The sequence below is a fragment of the Hemitrygon akajei genome, chromosome 8, assembly GCF_048418815.1.
Source record: "Hemitrygon akajei chromosome 8, sHemAka1.3, whole genome shotgun sequence".
In the NCBI taxonomy this organism is placed as follows: Eukaryota; Metazoa; Chordata; class Chondrichthyes; order Myliobatiformes; family Dasyatidae; genus Hemitrygon; species Hemitrygon akajei.
In genome coordinates this window covers 141,506,207-141,520,478 of record NC_133131.1, presented here as the reverse complement: position 1 = coordinate 141,520,478, position 14,272 = coordinate 141,506,207, and the positions used below count along the sequence as shown (strand labels likewise).

The 14,272-nt window shown below is 42.3% G+C and overlaps 1 protein-coding gene and 1 pseudogene across 6 annotated transcripts in view; one reads left to right on the top strand and one right to left on the bottom strand.

The window, feature by feature from the left end:
• The window catches only part of znf438 (zinc finger protein 438), a 263,069-nt gene that overhangs the window by 13,364 nt on the left and 235,433 nt on the right, over nt 1-14,272 (top strand). The window lies entirely within an intron of this gene.
• On the bottom strand, nt 4,185-6,799 carry LOC140732315 (eukaryotic translation initiation factor 2 subunit 1 pseudogene; annotated as a pseudogene).

Genomic DNA, 14,272 nt, shown 5'->3' with positions numbered 1-14,272 from the left:
CCTCTTTACACATTACTTTCCTACTTATCTGTCATCAGCAAAGAATAATAATCAAACTTTTGGTCCCTTCATCGATATCAATATATAAATTATAACATAGAGAACCTATAGGAACAACCCCTTTGGCACATCAACCAGAAAAAAAAGACTTGCTTTTGACTACCTTGTTTCCTGTTAGCAAGCCAGTCTTCTATCCATAGCTGTTGTAAAATTATCATGAGGTTCAACTACTGATCGAGAAAATTGGAACATTTATTGTTATTGAAGTTGTTGAAAGAAATGGAATAGAGTACATCTTGCTGTGTGACACACTCCAGCTCTTCAGCCAGTGACTTCAAGCAATTCAGTCTATCCTTTCACAGTTTCCTTGCATTTTAGTTATTCAAGAGATGTGGACTTCACAGGCTGAGGCTACGTCCACACTACACCAGATAAATCCGTAACCAATGCTTTTTCTCTTGGTTTTTACCCTCTGTTCACACTAAAACGGCGTTTTCGTCCCCCGAAACTAGAGCTTTTTAGAAGTGCTTTCCAGGGTGGGTATTTTTGAAAATGCCGCTCGGGCAGATCAGTGTGGACGGGGTAACTGGAGACTTCTGAAAATGCTGTCAGACGGCAGCGCGCCATTTCATTGTTTTCTTGAACGCAACCTAACAATTTCAGAACAGACGGCAAAGGAGACTGAAACCAGAAGAGTTAGAAATGTACTCACCAAATACTTTGACCCATAACTTACTGAATAAATAAGTATACTCACTTTGCCCTGTTTTCTGTCCTTGCTTGTATGAAGGTGGTTTACCAATTTATGCTAGTACTTCTTTGACAATAGATGCATAACAGCCTAATGTAACATTGTATGGAAGTACAAGATAATACTGGTGCAGATATGTTTTACACATTTAACAAGGTGCTTTATTAATGCAACAGAGTTAGTCAGTTTTTCCAATGTTGGTTGTCAGCTGGGTCATACAGTCCGTGAACTCCCTGTCGGTTGCCTCCATACACTTCAGTATTTGTTTTTTTTTTTAACTTTTAAATCCTCCTGTGCGAGAGCCAATAGCTGCCCGTTGTCTTAAGTTTTTCTAGTCTGTAACTGAACAAACACGCACCGTCTTTCACAGCGAGATTCGACACCAAACATGGCGCTTGTTTTTGGTAGATGTGCCCTGCGCATGCGCAGTAGGAGGAGATTCGCCGAAATCTCCGTTTCAGTGTGGACAGAGATATTTTTCAAAAACGCGTAGTGTGGATGCCTATTGTTTTTACGCGAAACTGGCGTTTTCAAAATTATCCGGTCTCGTGTGGATGTAGCCTGAGTCGGTATGTAATTACCCATGAGAAAGTGGTAGTAAGCTGTCTTCTTGAATCACAATGTTCAGTAAGGTCTTGCCTCCTTGAATGATGTTGTTGCAGCTCATCCAGGCTGTTGGAGAGTATTCCATCAATTGTGTTGAATGGGATACACTCATTTGGCTCATTTGTTTTGTAAACGAGAAAAGGATTATCAATCCAGTTATTCTTAATTTATTTTATGTAATCTCTCAACAAATAAAAAAAGAATCTCAAGTGTTATGATTCCATTTATTCTTAGAGGATGATGAGGTTGTCACATATGTTTTGTCATTTGGAGAGTAAATGCTAAGGAAGAAGATGGTATGGAAGGGTCTCGGCCTGAAACGTTGACTGTACTCTTTCTTTTTCCCATAGATGCTGCCTGGCCTGCTGAGTTCTTCCAGCATTTTGTGTGTTGCAGAATTTCTCTTGTTTGTGATTGGATGACCTCAGTCTGTTGTCTTTGAGCTGACCATACACATTTGAAAATTTTGTGAAAGTTGTCTTGCTGTCCTTGTTTACAAAATTTATCTGTATCTCATCTCTGATGTAACAGCCCTCGGTTTTGATTGTAGTGAAGAAATGAAATTTGAAGTCAAGAATGTTGTGATTTATGTTAGACCAGTATCTTGCCCGTCACTGATAGTTCTGTAATCACAAACAACATGCAGTTGGCTTATCCTGATAAGCTTGATCAAAGTTCAAAGTCAATTTCTTATTATTATTATCAAAGTATGTATATACTGCCCTGAGATTCATTCTCTTGCAGGCATACTCAGTAAATCCATAATTGAATAATAACCATAACAATCAATGAAAGACTGCACCATCTTGGGTGTTCAACCAGTGCAAAAGATGATGAACTGTGCAAGTACAAATAAATAAATAAATCGATATATAAATGAGAAATGGGTATTGAGAACATGAGATGGAGTGTCCTTGAAAGTGAGTACATAGGTTGTGGGAACATTCCAGCGATCGGGCAAGTAAAGTTGAGTGAGTTATCACCCTTTGGTTCAAGAACCTGATGGTTGAGGGGTAGTAACTGATTTTGAATCTGGTGGTTCACATACATCGGTTTGATATGAGGTGTTAACAATCCATTCTTGTTTAAAAATGACAAACTATACACATTATGTTGTGAGAACTGAAGATTTCAAGCAGCAGCTTGGTCATATCCTTCGCATGCTGTAATTTTTCAATAAAATAATGGAGTCTACATGAAGATGAATTTTACATGTATTTGTATCTGATAAGTAGGAGAAACACAGTTCAAATTAATTGAGAACTGCTGCTTTAGTGCTATTTTTGGATTAAATGTTTTTCTCACTTTCCAGTAGCAATGCAGGTATAAATATTTGTTGATTTATTCCTTCAGTTGAAAATTTAATGGTTTTACTGTAGACCATAAGACTTAGGAGCAGAATTGGGCCATCCGGCCCATCAAGTCTGCTCCGCCATTCAATCATGGCTGGTCCTTTTTTTCTCTCCTCCTCAACCCCAGGTCTGGGCCTTTGATACCATGTCAAATCAAGAACCTATCAATCTCTGCCTTAAGTACACCCAATGACCTGGCCTCCACAGCTGCATGTGGCAACAAATTCCACAAATTCACCACACTTTGGCTAAAGAAATTTCTCCACATCTCTGTTTTGAAAGGGCGCCTCTCTATCCTGAGGCTATACCCTCTTCTCCTAGACTCTCCCACCATGGGAAACATCTTTTCCACGTCTATTCTGACTAGGCCTTTCAACATTTGAAAGGTTTCAATGAGATCCTTCCTCATCCTTATAAATTCCAGCGAGTACAGATCCAGAGCCATCAAACATTCCTCGTATATTAACCCTTTCATTCCTGGAATCACCCTTGTGCACCTCCTCTGGACCCACTCCAATGTCAGCACATCTTTTCTAAGATGAGGGGCCCAGAATCGTTCACAATACTCAAGGTGAGGCCTCACCAGTGCCTTAAAGCCTCAGCATCACATTCTTGCTCTTGTATTCTAGACCTCTTGAAATGAATGCTAACGTGGCCTTTGCCTTCCTCACCACCGACTCAACCTGCAAGTTAACCTTCAGGGTGTTCTGCACAAGGACTCCCAAGTCCCTCTGCATTTCAGACTTGTGGATTTTCTCCCCGTTTAGAAAATAGTCCACATGTTTATTTCTACTACCAGAGTGCATGACCATGCATTTTCCAACATTGTATTTCATTTACCACCTTCTTGCCCATTCTCTGAATTTGTCTATGCCCTTCTGCATCCTACCTGTTTCCTCAACACTACCTGCCCCTCCACTAATCTTCATATCATCTGCAAACTTGGCAACAAAGCCATCTATTCCATCATCTAAATTATTGATATACAGCATAAAAAGAAGTGGTCCCAACACCGACCCCTGCGGAACATCACTAGTCACTGGCAGCCAATCAGAAAAGGATCCTTTTATTCCCACTCGCTGCTTCCTACCAATCAGCCAATGCTCTAACCATGTTAGTAACTTTCCGTAATACAATGGGCTCTTAACTTAGTAAGCAGCCTCGTGTGGCACCTTGTCAAAGGCCTTTTGGAAGTCCAAATATACAACATCCACTGCATCCCCTTTATCTATCCTACTCGTAATCTCCTCAAAGAATTTCATCAGGCTTGTCAGGCAGGATTTTCCCTGAAGGAAACCATGCTGACTTTGTCCTATCTTGTTCTATGTCACCAAGTACTCCCTCACCTCATCCTTAACAACTGACTCCAACATCTTCCCAACCACTGAGGTCAGGCTAACTGCTAATTTCCTTTCTGCTGCCGCCTTCCTTTCTTAAAAGAGTGAAGTTACATTTGTTGTTTTTTTTTCCAAAGATTATTTTGCCAATGCTTATTTTTTGTTAGATGTTCTGAATACAATCTTTGAGGAAAAATTCCTTTGTTCCAGAGGATCAAATACTTGTAAAATTCCTATTAGTGATTCAGTTGGAACAAGACTGGCTGTAAATTTAACAGCAAGGATCAGGTTGCGTGCTTAATATTTTTAATAAAAACTCTAGCAGTTGCAGCCTTTCAAAAAAGTTGATTAACTTGGTTTGTTTTTCTAATAGATATGAAGATGTTCAGAACAATAGCCAGTCACATTAGGAAAATGAGAAATGAAATATGTGCATGAAGTATTTTGGATAAATCTAAACAAAAAGATAGCTTTGTGGTCTGAATTTTGAAGGGAATTTTCTCGCTGGTCAATTTCCAGAATCCAGTAAGTATTTAATCCTCATTTTTTGCTTCCATTTCATCTGCATCATCATCTCCATCAACTTCAGCATTTTCCCGCTCCAGTCGTTCAAGCTGTCTAGCCAATTCTGTTTCATCAGTATCTGTAACCACCTTGGGCTCCATCTGGGTGTTATAAACTCCTCTTTTCTCCTCTATACATTCTTTAATTGCTGACACAGCTTGGTTTAGAATAGAAAGACCATCTGTACGCTCAAGTGTTGTGGTAGTTATATATTTTGGAGGAGCTATGAGATTTATCTTAACGGGCATGCTTTCTGTGGAACATTCTAGACCAGCTTGAAGTGCCTCTTTTACAGCATCAATGCCTTCATATCTGTAACATGCAACTTCAATATCTGCTCAAATTTTAACAGCCTGTGGGGTCAGACGCTGTCTAATATTTTCGAGTAATACACTTCGCTCTTCTTCCGTCAAGTCAAGACTGTCCAGAATGGTAGGGTCTGAAACTGCATGTTTAAATGCATCATAAGCTCCATATCCAGGCCGCCGGTACTTCTCATCAAAGACCCAGGCTGTTCTCTGAAATAGGGAGTCTAGCTGCTCATCTTTAGTGTACTCAAGCACCTCAGCCACGTGCCGTAAGATACTATACACTGTCTTGGATTTGTTAAACTTGTCTTCAGATTTTATGGTTTCTTCTTGTGAAACTCTACGTTTGGACAGATCAATGTAGCCTTTCTCTTTGTCCAGTCTGATTACAACTACACACTCATTTCTACCTATGCGAATAAGTTTGTTGATGGATCTGATATGTCTCCTTGAAAGCTCACTGAGAAGAATCATGCCTTCGATGTTGTTGTACTCGAGAAGGCTTACGTAGGCACCCATCTCGGCAATGGAATGGACATTTACCATGACCACATCTTCCACTTCTGGAAATTTGTGTTGGTAAAATTGACAATTAAGAGCTGGCATTCTGCGTGTAAACTTTCAGCAGTGCAACCGCCACTGCCCGCTCCACACAAACACACTCTAGGAGAAGTGCTGTCTAAACCCGGCCTCCTGCACACCGCTTGCGCCCGGCTCTCACAGGCCTCGAAGAAGTTTCCCCGTGAAGTTACATTTGTAATTTTCCAGTCCCTTTGGTACCATGCCAGAGTCCAATGATTTTTGAAAGATCATTTTTAATGCCACCACAATCTCTAACGTTACATCTTTCAGAACCCTAAAGTGCAGTTCCTCTGGTCTGGGTGACGTGTACCTTTAGGTCTTTCAGCTTTTTGAGCACCTTCTCTCTTGTTACAGTAACTGCACCCACTTCTCTTCCTTCACACACTACAACGTCAGGCATACTGCTAGTGTCTTCCACAGTGAAGACTGATGCAAAATACTCATTCAGTTCATCAGCCATCTCCTTGCCCCTGTTATTATTTATCCTGCCTCATTCTCTAGCAGTCCTATATCCAGTCTCATTTCTCTTTTATTTTTAACATACTTGAAAAAACTTTTACTATCCACTTTGATATTATTTGCTAGCTTGCTTTCATATTTCATCTTTTCCCTTCTAATGACTTTTTTTAGTTGCTCTCTGTAGTTTTTTAAAAAAAAACTTCCCAATCCTCTATCTTCCCACTAATTTTTGCTTTGTTTTATGCTTTTACAATAGCTCTGACTTTCCTTGTCAGCCACAGTTATACTATTTTACCATATGAATATTTCTTCCTTTTTGGAATACATGTCCTGCACCTTCCTCATTTTTCCCAGCACACCAATGTTGCTTTGCTGACATCCCTGCCAGCAGCTCCTTCCAGTTTACTTTGGCCAACCCCTCTCTCATACCACTGTGATTTCCCTTACTCCACTGAAATACTGCTACATCAGACTTTACTTTCTCCCTATAAGATTTTGAGTTGAATTCAATCATATTGTGATCACTGGTTCCTTAAGCTCCCTAATTGCCTCCGGTTCATTACATAACACCCAGTCCAGTATAGCTGATCCCCGGGTAGGCTCAACAACAAACTGCTCTGAAAAGCCAACTTAGGCATTAACAAACTCACTCTCTTGAGATCCATTACCAACCTGATTTTCCCAATCTACCTGCATGTTAAAATATCCCATGACTACCCTTTTCTGTTTCCTGTTGTAACCTGTGGGCCATCTGCCAGCCACTTCTGGCAGTTCAACCCATATATGATCACTTTCTAGGTGAAAAATTTGCCCCTCAAATTCCTATTAAATCTCTCCCCCTTTCAGCTTAAACCTATGTCCTGTCGTTCTTGATTCTCCAACACTAGGGAGAAAGGTTGTGAATATTCATCTGATTTTATACACCCCTATAAAGTCACCCTTACTTAATTCTCTTACACACCAGTGAATAATGTCCTAGCCTTCTCAACCTCCCTCTATAACTCAGTTCTTAAGGTTCTGGCAACGTTCTCATTAATGTTTTCTATGCTCTTTCCACCTTAATAGTATCTTTCCTGTTGGGTGATTAAAATAAAATGCAATATTCCAAGTGCAGCCTCACCAATGTCTTATACTACTTCATCATGACATCTTAGCTTCAATACTCAATGCCCTGACTGAAGGCCAAAAGCCTTTACCAGCCTGTCTACCTGTGACGTCACTTTCAGGGAAACATTTATTTGTGCTTCTCGGTCCTTCTGTTCTACAACACTCCTTATAGCCCTACTGTTTATTGGGAAAGGCCTATCCTGATTTGTCTCCCAAAATGCAACACCTCACCCTCGGCTGAATGAAATTCTATTTATTGTTCCATGGTGAATTTGCTTAGCTGATCAAGATCATGCCACAAATTTTAATCTGCGAATTTACTTGCCTTGTAAATTCTCATTTAAATTGTTGATATATTTGATAAATAACAATGGAGTTAGCACTGACTGTTGAGGGACACCACTAGTCTTGGGGCTCCAGTCTGAGAAATGACTTCTGCCATCTCCCTCTGCTTTTTGCTATTAAACTAATAGTGTAAACAATTAGCAAGCTCTCCCTGGATCCCTTGTAGTCCAACTTTCCATTGGAACCTACTATACAAAACCTTATTGAACTATATCTATGCTATGCTTTCATCGACCATGTTTCTTTTTTAAAGAAAAGACTTAATCAAATTTGTGAGACTTGATCTCCTATGCACAAATCTGTGGTGACTGTTAATTTTAATATGTCCAAAACGTCTTGGGGAATGCCAGGACATCAGTATCAACTCTCAAGTTCCAAAGCCTTTATGTCAGAATCAGAATTATGTTTATTACCACTGACATATGTCATGAAATTTGTTTTGTAACATAATTACAGAAGTAAATAGTGCAAAAGATGAATGACAAAGTAGTGTTACTGGGTTCATGGAAATCTGATGGAGGAGGGGAAGAATCTGTTCCTAAGTTGTTTGTGTGTCTTCCCTAATGTGAAGAGGACAAGTCCTGGATAGTGATGGTCTTTAATTATAGGTGCCACTTTCTTGAGGCAACACCTCTTGTAGAAATGTCATTGATGGTAGAATGGTATTTGCTTGTGTTGAAACTGGCTGAGTCTACAACACTGCACAGCCTCCTACAGTCCTGTGTGTTGCAGTTCCCATACCAGGCTCTAATGGAACCAGTCAGAATGCTTTCCTTCATTGCGTATCCTGTAGAAATTTGCAGGATATACCAAATCTCCTTGCACTCCCACTGAAATAGAGCCACTGAAAAACAAACCCACAGGTTGTTGGGCCAATGGTGTCTTTCTCCACAGTAAAACAGAGGAGATATACTCAGAAGTCCTTTCTCATCTTCTGAGGCTTCACACGTAGACGTCCACTTTGGACACTGAGGGGCTCTTTCCTTTCTTGAGTTATTCTTTTTGCCTTGTGTACTTAAAAAAAAACACTTTGTATTCTCCTTAATTTTGTCTGCTAAAACTTACTCATGACATTTTTTGCCATTCTGCTTTCCTTGTTGAGAATATTTCTGCATCTTCAGGGATTCAGTTGATCCCAGCTGGATGTACCTGACTTGTACCTCCTTTTTCCTGACTAGAGTCTCAATCCCACCTCTGTGCCCACAAACAATCTACTCCAATCGACTTTTGCACATGCCTATCTAACGTTGTCAAAATGTTTCTTGTCCCAATTTAGATCCATAATTTGTAGATCAGATCTGTTCCTTTCCATAACTAATATAAAGCTGATAGAACTATGGTCGTAGATTCCAAAGTGCTCCCCACTTTCACCTCAGTCACTTATCCTGACTTATTTCCCAACAGCAGGTTAAGCTTTGCCGTCTCCCTAGAAAGTCCCTCTACATATTGCCTGTGGTAACCTCCCTGAACACGCTTAACTTTCACCCTATCTAAGCCCTTTGCACTATGGCAGACCCAGTCTATATTAAGTAGGTTAAAATCCTCTACTATGATAGCCCTATTAATGCAGATTTTTGCTTTATCCTTGTCTATTTGTCTCTAATTCTTATTGACTATTAGGTCCACCATCCAGGTCATGCTCTTTCCTCGTTGCTGCCATCAGGAAGGTGGTACAGGAGCCTTTGGACTTGCACTTCCAGGTTTAGGAACAGTTATTACCCCTAAAACATTTGGTTCTTCAACCAGAACTAATCCCACAGCCTGTAGTCTCACTTTCAAGGACCCTTAATCTCATATTTTTGATATTTACTGCTCATTTATTATTAGTATGTCTTTTTTTCTCTTTGTTTGCAGTTTTTTGTCTTTTGCACACTGGTTGTCCGCCCTGTTGGCGCAGTCTTTCATTGATTCTATTATAGTTATTGGATTTATTGAGTGTGCTTGTAAGAAAACAGTGACATATATGTACTTTGATAATAAATTTACTTTGAAATCCCATTAAGGCTACCATTCCATTGTTATTACTCAGCTCCATCCATAAAGCCTGACGCAGTCAACACTCACAACATGCTGGAGGAACTCAGCAGGCCAGGCAGCATCTATGGAAAAGAATAAACAGTCAATGTTTCAGGCAGTGACCCTTCATCAGGACCCACACAATGATTACCTCACTAACTTCATCTTGTCCTCCTGCTGTCAGAAAAGCAACTCCTCCTCCTCTTCCCCACCTATAGCACTTACATTCTGGAACATTTAACTGCTAGTGCTGTCCCATCAGTAGCCATGATTCTGTAATAGCTAAAATATTCCAGTCCCACACAGCTATCCATGCCCAGAATTCATCTGCTTTTTCATTAAAATAAATGCAGTTTAATCCAACAGTCCTTACTTGCTTTCTGCCATGCTGCTGCCTGCCTTGTCTCCTGAACCCACTGATGTTAAATCCTGTCTCAGCTTCCAGAACATCTGCCTCACTGCTGTTTTGGATGCCACCTCCATGGCAATGTAGTTTAAGCTTTCTCTAAAACCTCTAGCAAATCTGCCTGAAAGGATATTGATCCTTAATTACTTCAAGAGCAACCTATCCCTTTTGTACCAACTTCCAGCCAAGTTTGCCATATAGCAACAATCTTGTTTTGCGGGAGTCACTGTACACTCAATCTATGTATATAGGCTTATCATCATTATCATCACGTGCTGTGTCGTATGATGTGGGTGATCACGGTCTTCCTTCCTTATCCATGACCATGATTGTTTTTGGCAAATTTTTCTACAGAAGTGGTTTGCCATTGTCCTCTTCGAGGCAGTGCCTTTACCAGACAGATGACCCCAGTCATTATCAATACTCTAGAGAGATTGTCTGCCTGGTGTCAGAGACTGCTTAACCAGGACTTGTGATATGCAACAGCTGCTCATACATAGAACATAGAATAGTACAGCACATTACAGGCCCTTCGGCCCACAATGTTGTACCGACCCTCAAACCCTGCCTCCCATATAACCCCCACCTTAAATTCCTCCATATACCTGTCTAGTAGTCTCTTAAACTTCACTAGTGTATCTGCCTCCACCACTGACTCAGGCAGTGCATTCCATGCACCAACCACTCTCTGAATGAAAAACCTTCCTCTAATATCCCCCTTGAACTTCCCTCCCCTTACCTTAAAGCCATGTCCTCTTGTACTGAGCAATGGTGCCCTGGGGAAGAGGCAATGACTGTCCACTCTATCTATTCCTCTTAATATCTTGTACACCTCTATCATGTCTCCTTTCATCCTCCTTCTCTCCAAAGAGTAAAGCCCTAGCTCCCTTAATCTCTGATCATAATTCATACTCTCTAAACCAGGCAGCATCCTGGTAAATCTCCTCTGTACCCTTTGCAATGTTTCCACATCCTTCCTATACTGAGGCGACCAGAACTGGATACAGTACTCCCAAGTGTAGCCTAACCAGAGTTTTATAGAGCTGCATCATTACATCACGTCTCTTAAACTCTATCCCTCGACTTATGAAAGCTAACACCCCATAAGCTTTCTTAACTACCCTATCTACCTGTGAGGCAACTTTCAGGGATCTGTGGACATGTACCCTCAGATCCCTCTGCTCCTCCACACTACCAAGTATCCTGCCATTTACTTTGTACTCTGCCTTGGAGTTTGTCCTTCCAAAGTGTACCACCTCACACTTCTCTGGGTTGAACTCCATCTGCAACTTCTCAGCCCACTCCTGCATCCTATCAATGTCTCTCTGCAATCTTCAACAATCCTCTACACTATCTACAGCGCCACCAACCTTTGTGTCATCTGCAAACTTGCCAACCCACCATTCTACCCCCACATCCAGGTCATTAATAAAAATCACAAAAAGTAGAAGTCCCAGAACAGATCCTTGTGGGACACCACTAGTCACAGCCCTCCAATCTGAATGTACTCCCTCCACCATGACCCTCTGCTTTCTGCAGGCAAGCCAATTCTGAATCCACCTGGCCAAACTTCCCTGGATCCCATGTATTCTGACTTTCTGAATAAGCCTACTGTGTGGAACCTTGTCAGATGCCTTACTAAAATCCATGTAGATCACATCCACTGCACTACCCTCATCTATATGCCTTGTCACCTCCTCAAAGAACTCTATCAGGCTTGTTAGGCACGATCTGCCCTTCACAAAGCCATGCTGACTGTCCCTGATCAGACCATGATTCTCTAAATGCCCATAGATCCTATCTCTAAGAATCTTTTCCAACAGGATTCCCACCACAGACATAAGGCTCACTGGTCTATAATTACCTGGACTATCCCTACTGCCTTTTTTGAACAAGGGGACAACATTTGCCTCCCTCCAATCCTCTGGTACCATTCCTGTGGACAACGAGGACATAAAGATCCTAGCCAGAGGTTCAGCAATCTCTTCCCTTGCCTCGTGGAGCAGCCTGGGGAATATTCCATCAGGCCCCGAGGACTTATCTGTCCTAATGTATTTTAATAACTCCAACACCACCTCTCCCTTAATAATATCAACATGCTCCAGAACATCAACCTCACTCATATTGTCCTCACCATCATCAAGTTCCCTCTCAGTGGTGAATACCAAAGAGAAGTATTCATTGAGGACCTCGCTCACTTCCACAGCCTCCAGGCACATCTTCCCACTTTTATCTCTAATCGGTCCTACCTTCACTCCTGTCATCCTTTTGTTCTTCACATAATTGAAGAATACCTTGGGGTTTTCCTTTACCCCACTCACCAAGGCCTTCTCATGCCCCCTTCTTGCTCTTCTCAGCCCCTTCTTAAGCTCCTTTCTTGCTACCCTATATTCCTCAATAGACCCATCTGATCCTTGCTTCCTAAACCTCATGTATGCTCCCTTCTTCCACCTGACTAGATTTTCCACTTCACTTGTCACCCATGGTTCCTTCACCCTACCATTCTTTATCTTCCTCACCAGGACAAATTTATCCCTACATCCTGCAAGAGATCCTTAAACATCGACCGCAAGTCCATAGTACATTTCCCTGCAAAAGCATCATCCCAATTCACACCCGCAAGTTCTAGCCTTATAGCCTCATAATTTGCCCTTTCTCAATTAAAAATTTTCCTGTCCTCACTGATTCTATCCTTTTCCATGATAATACTAAAGGTCAGGGAGCGGTGATCACTGTCCCCCAGATGCTCACCCACTGACAGATCTGTGACCTGACCTGGTTCGTTACCTAATACTAGATTGAATATGTCATTCCCCCTAGTCGGCCTGTCAACATACTGTGACAGGAATCCATCCCAGACACACTTAACAAATGCTGCCCCATCTAAGCCCTTGGAACTAATCAAGTGCCAATCAATATTAAGGAGGTTAAAGTCACCCATGATAACAACCCTGTTATTTTTGCACCTTTCCAAAATCTGCCTCCCAATCTGCTCCTCAGTATCTCTGCTGCTACCAGGGGGCCTATAGAATACCCCCAGTAGAGTAACTGCTCCCTTCCTGTTCCTGACTTCTACCCATACTGAGTCAAAAGAGGATCCTGCCACATTACCCACCCTTTCTGCAGCTGTAATAGTATCCCTGACCAGTAATGCCACCCCTCCTCCCCCTTTTCCCCCCTCTCTATCCCTTTTAAAGCATTGAAATCCAGGAATATTGAGAATCCATTCCTGCCCTGGTGCCAGCCAAGTCTCCGTAATGGCCACTACATCATAATTCCATGTATGTATCCAAGCTCTCAGTTCATCACCTTTGTTCCTGATGCTTCTTGCATTGAAGTACACACACTTTAGCCCTTCTACCTTACTACCTTTATACCCTTTATTGGGCTGCTCTTTCCTCAAAGCCTCTCTATGTGTTAGATCTGGCTTTACTCCATGCACTTCTTTCACTGCTCTATCGCTCCGGGTCCCATCCCCCTTGCAAATTAGTTTAAACCCTTCCGAACCATGCTAGCAAACCTACCAGCAAGGATATTGCTCCCCTTCGAGTTCAGGTGCAACCCATCCAATCTGTACAGGTCCCACCTTCCCCAGAAGAGATCCCAATGGTCCAAAAATCTAAAACCCTGACCCTTGCACCAACTCCTCAGCCACGCATTCAACTGCCATCTCCTCCAATTCTTACCATCACTATCACGTAGCACTGGCAGCAATCCTGAGAACGCCACCCTTGAGGTCCTGTTCTTCAGCCTTCTGCCTAGTTCCCGAAACTCACCCTTCAGGACCTCATCCCTCTTCCTGCCTATGTCATTCGTCCCAATATGTACCACGACTTCTGGTTGCTTTCCCTCTCGTACCAGGATGTCATGAACCCGGTCAGAGACATCCTGGACCCTGGTACCCGGGAGGGTTTCCTTCTCACGTCCACAAAATCTCCTGTCTGTTCCCCTGACTATAGAGTCTCCAATGACAACAGCTCTCCTCTTCTCCGTCCCATCCTTCTGCACCATAGGGTCAGATTCAGTGCCAGAGGCTCTGCCACAGTGGCTCACACCTGGTCGGTCGTCCTCATCAACAACATCCAGGACAGTAAACTTATTATTCAGAGGAATGGCTACAGGGGTGCTCTGCACTACCTGTCTACTCTCCTTCGATTTCCCCCCTCGGACTGTCACCCAACGACCTGCTTCCGGCAGCCTAGGTGTGACTACCTCCCTGTAGCTCTCATCTATGACTGCCTCATTCTCCCTTATGAGTCGAAGGTCATCCAGCTGCTGCTCCAGATTCCTCACACGGCCTTCCAGATCGCCCAGCCGCAAGCACTTCTGGCAGATGTGACTCTGTGGGAGAGGGGAGTTCTCCCAAGACTGCTACATCTCACAGGAGACGCACATCGTCGTCTCAGGAGGCATTGTAAAGACTAACTAACGACCATTCA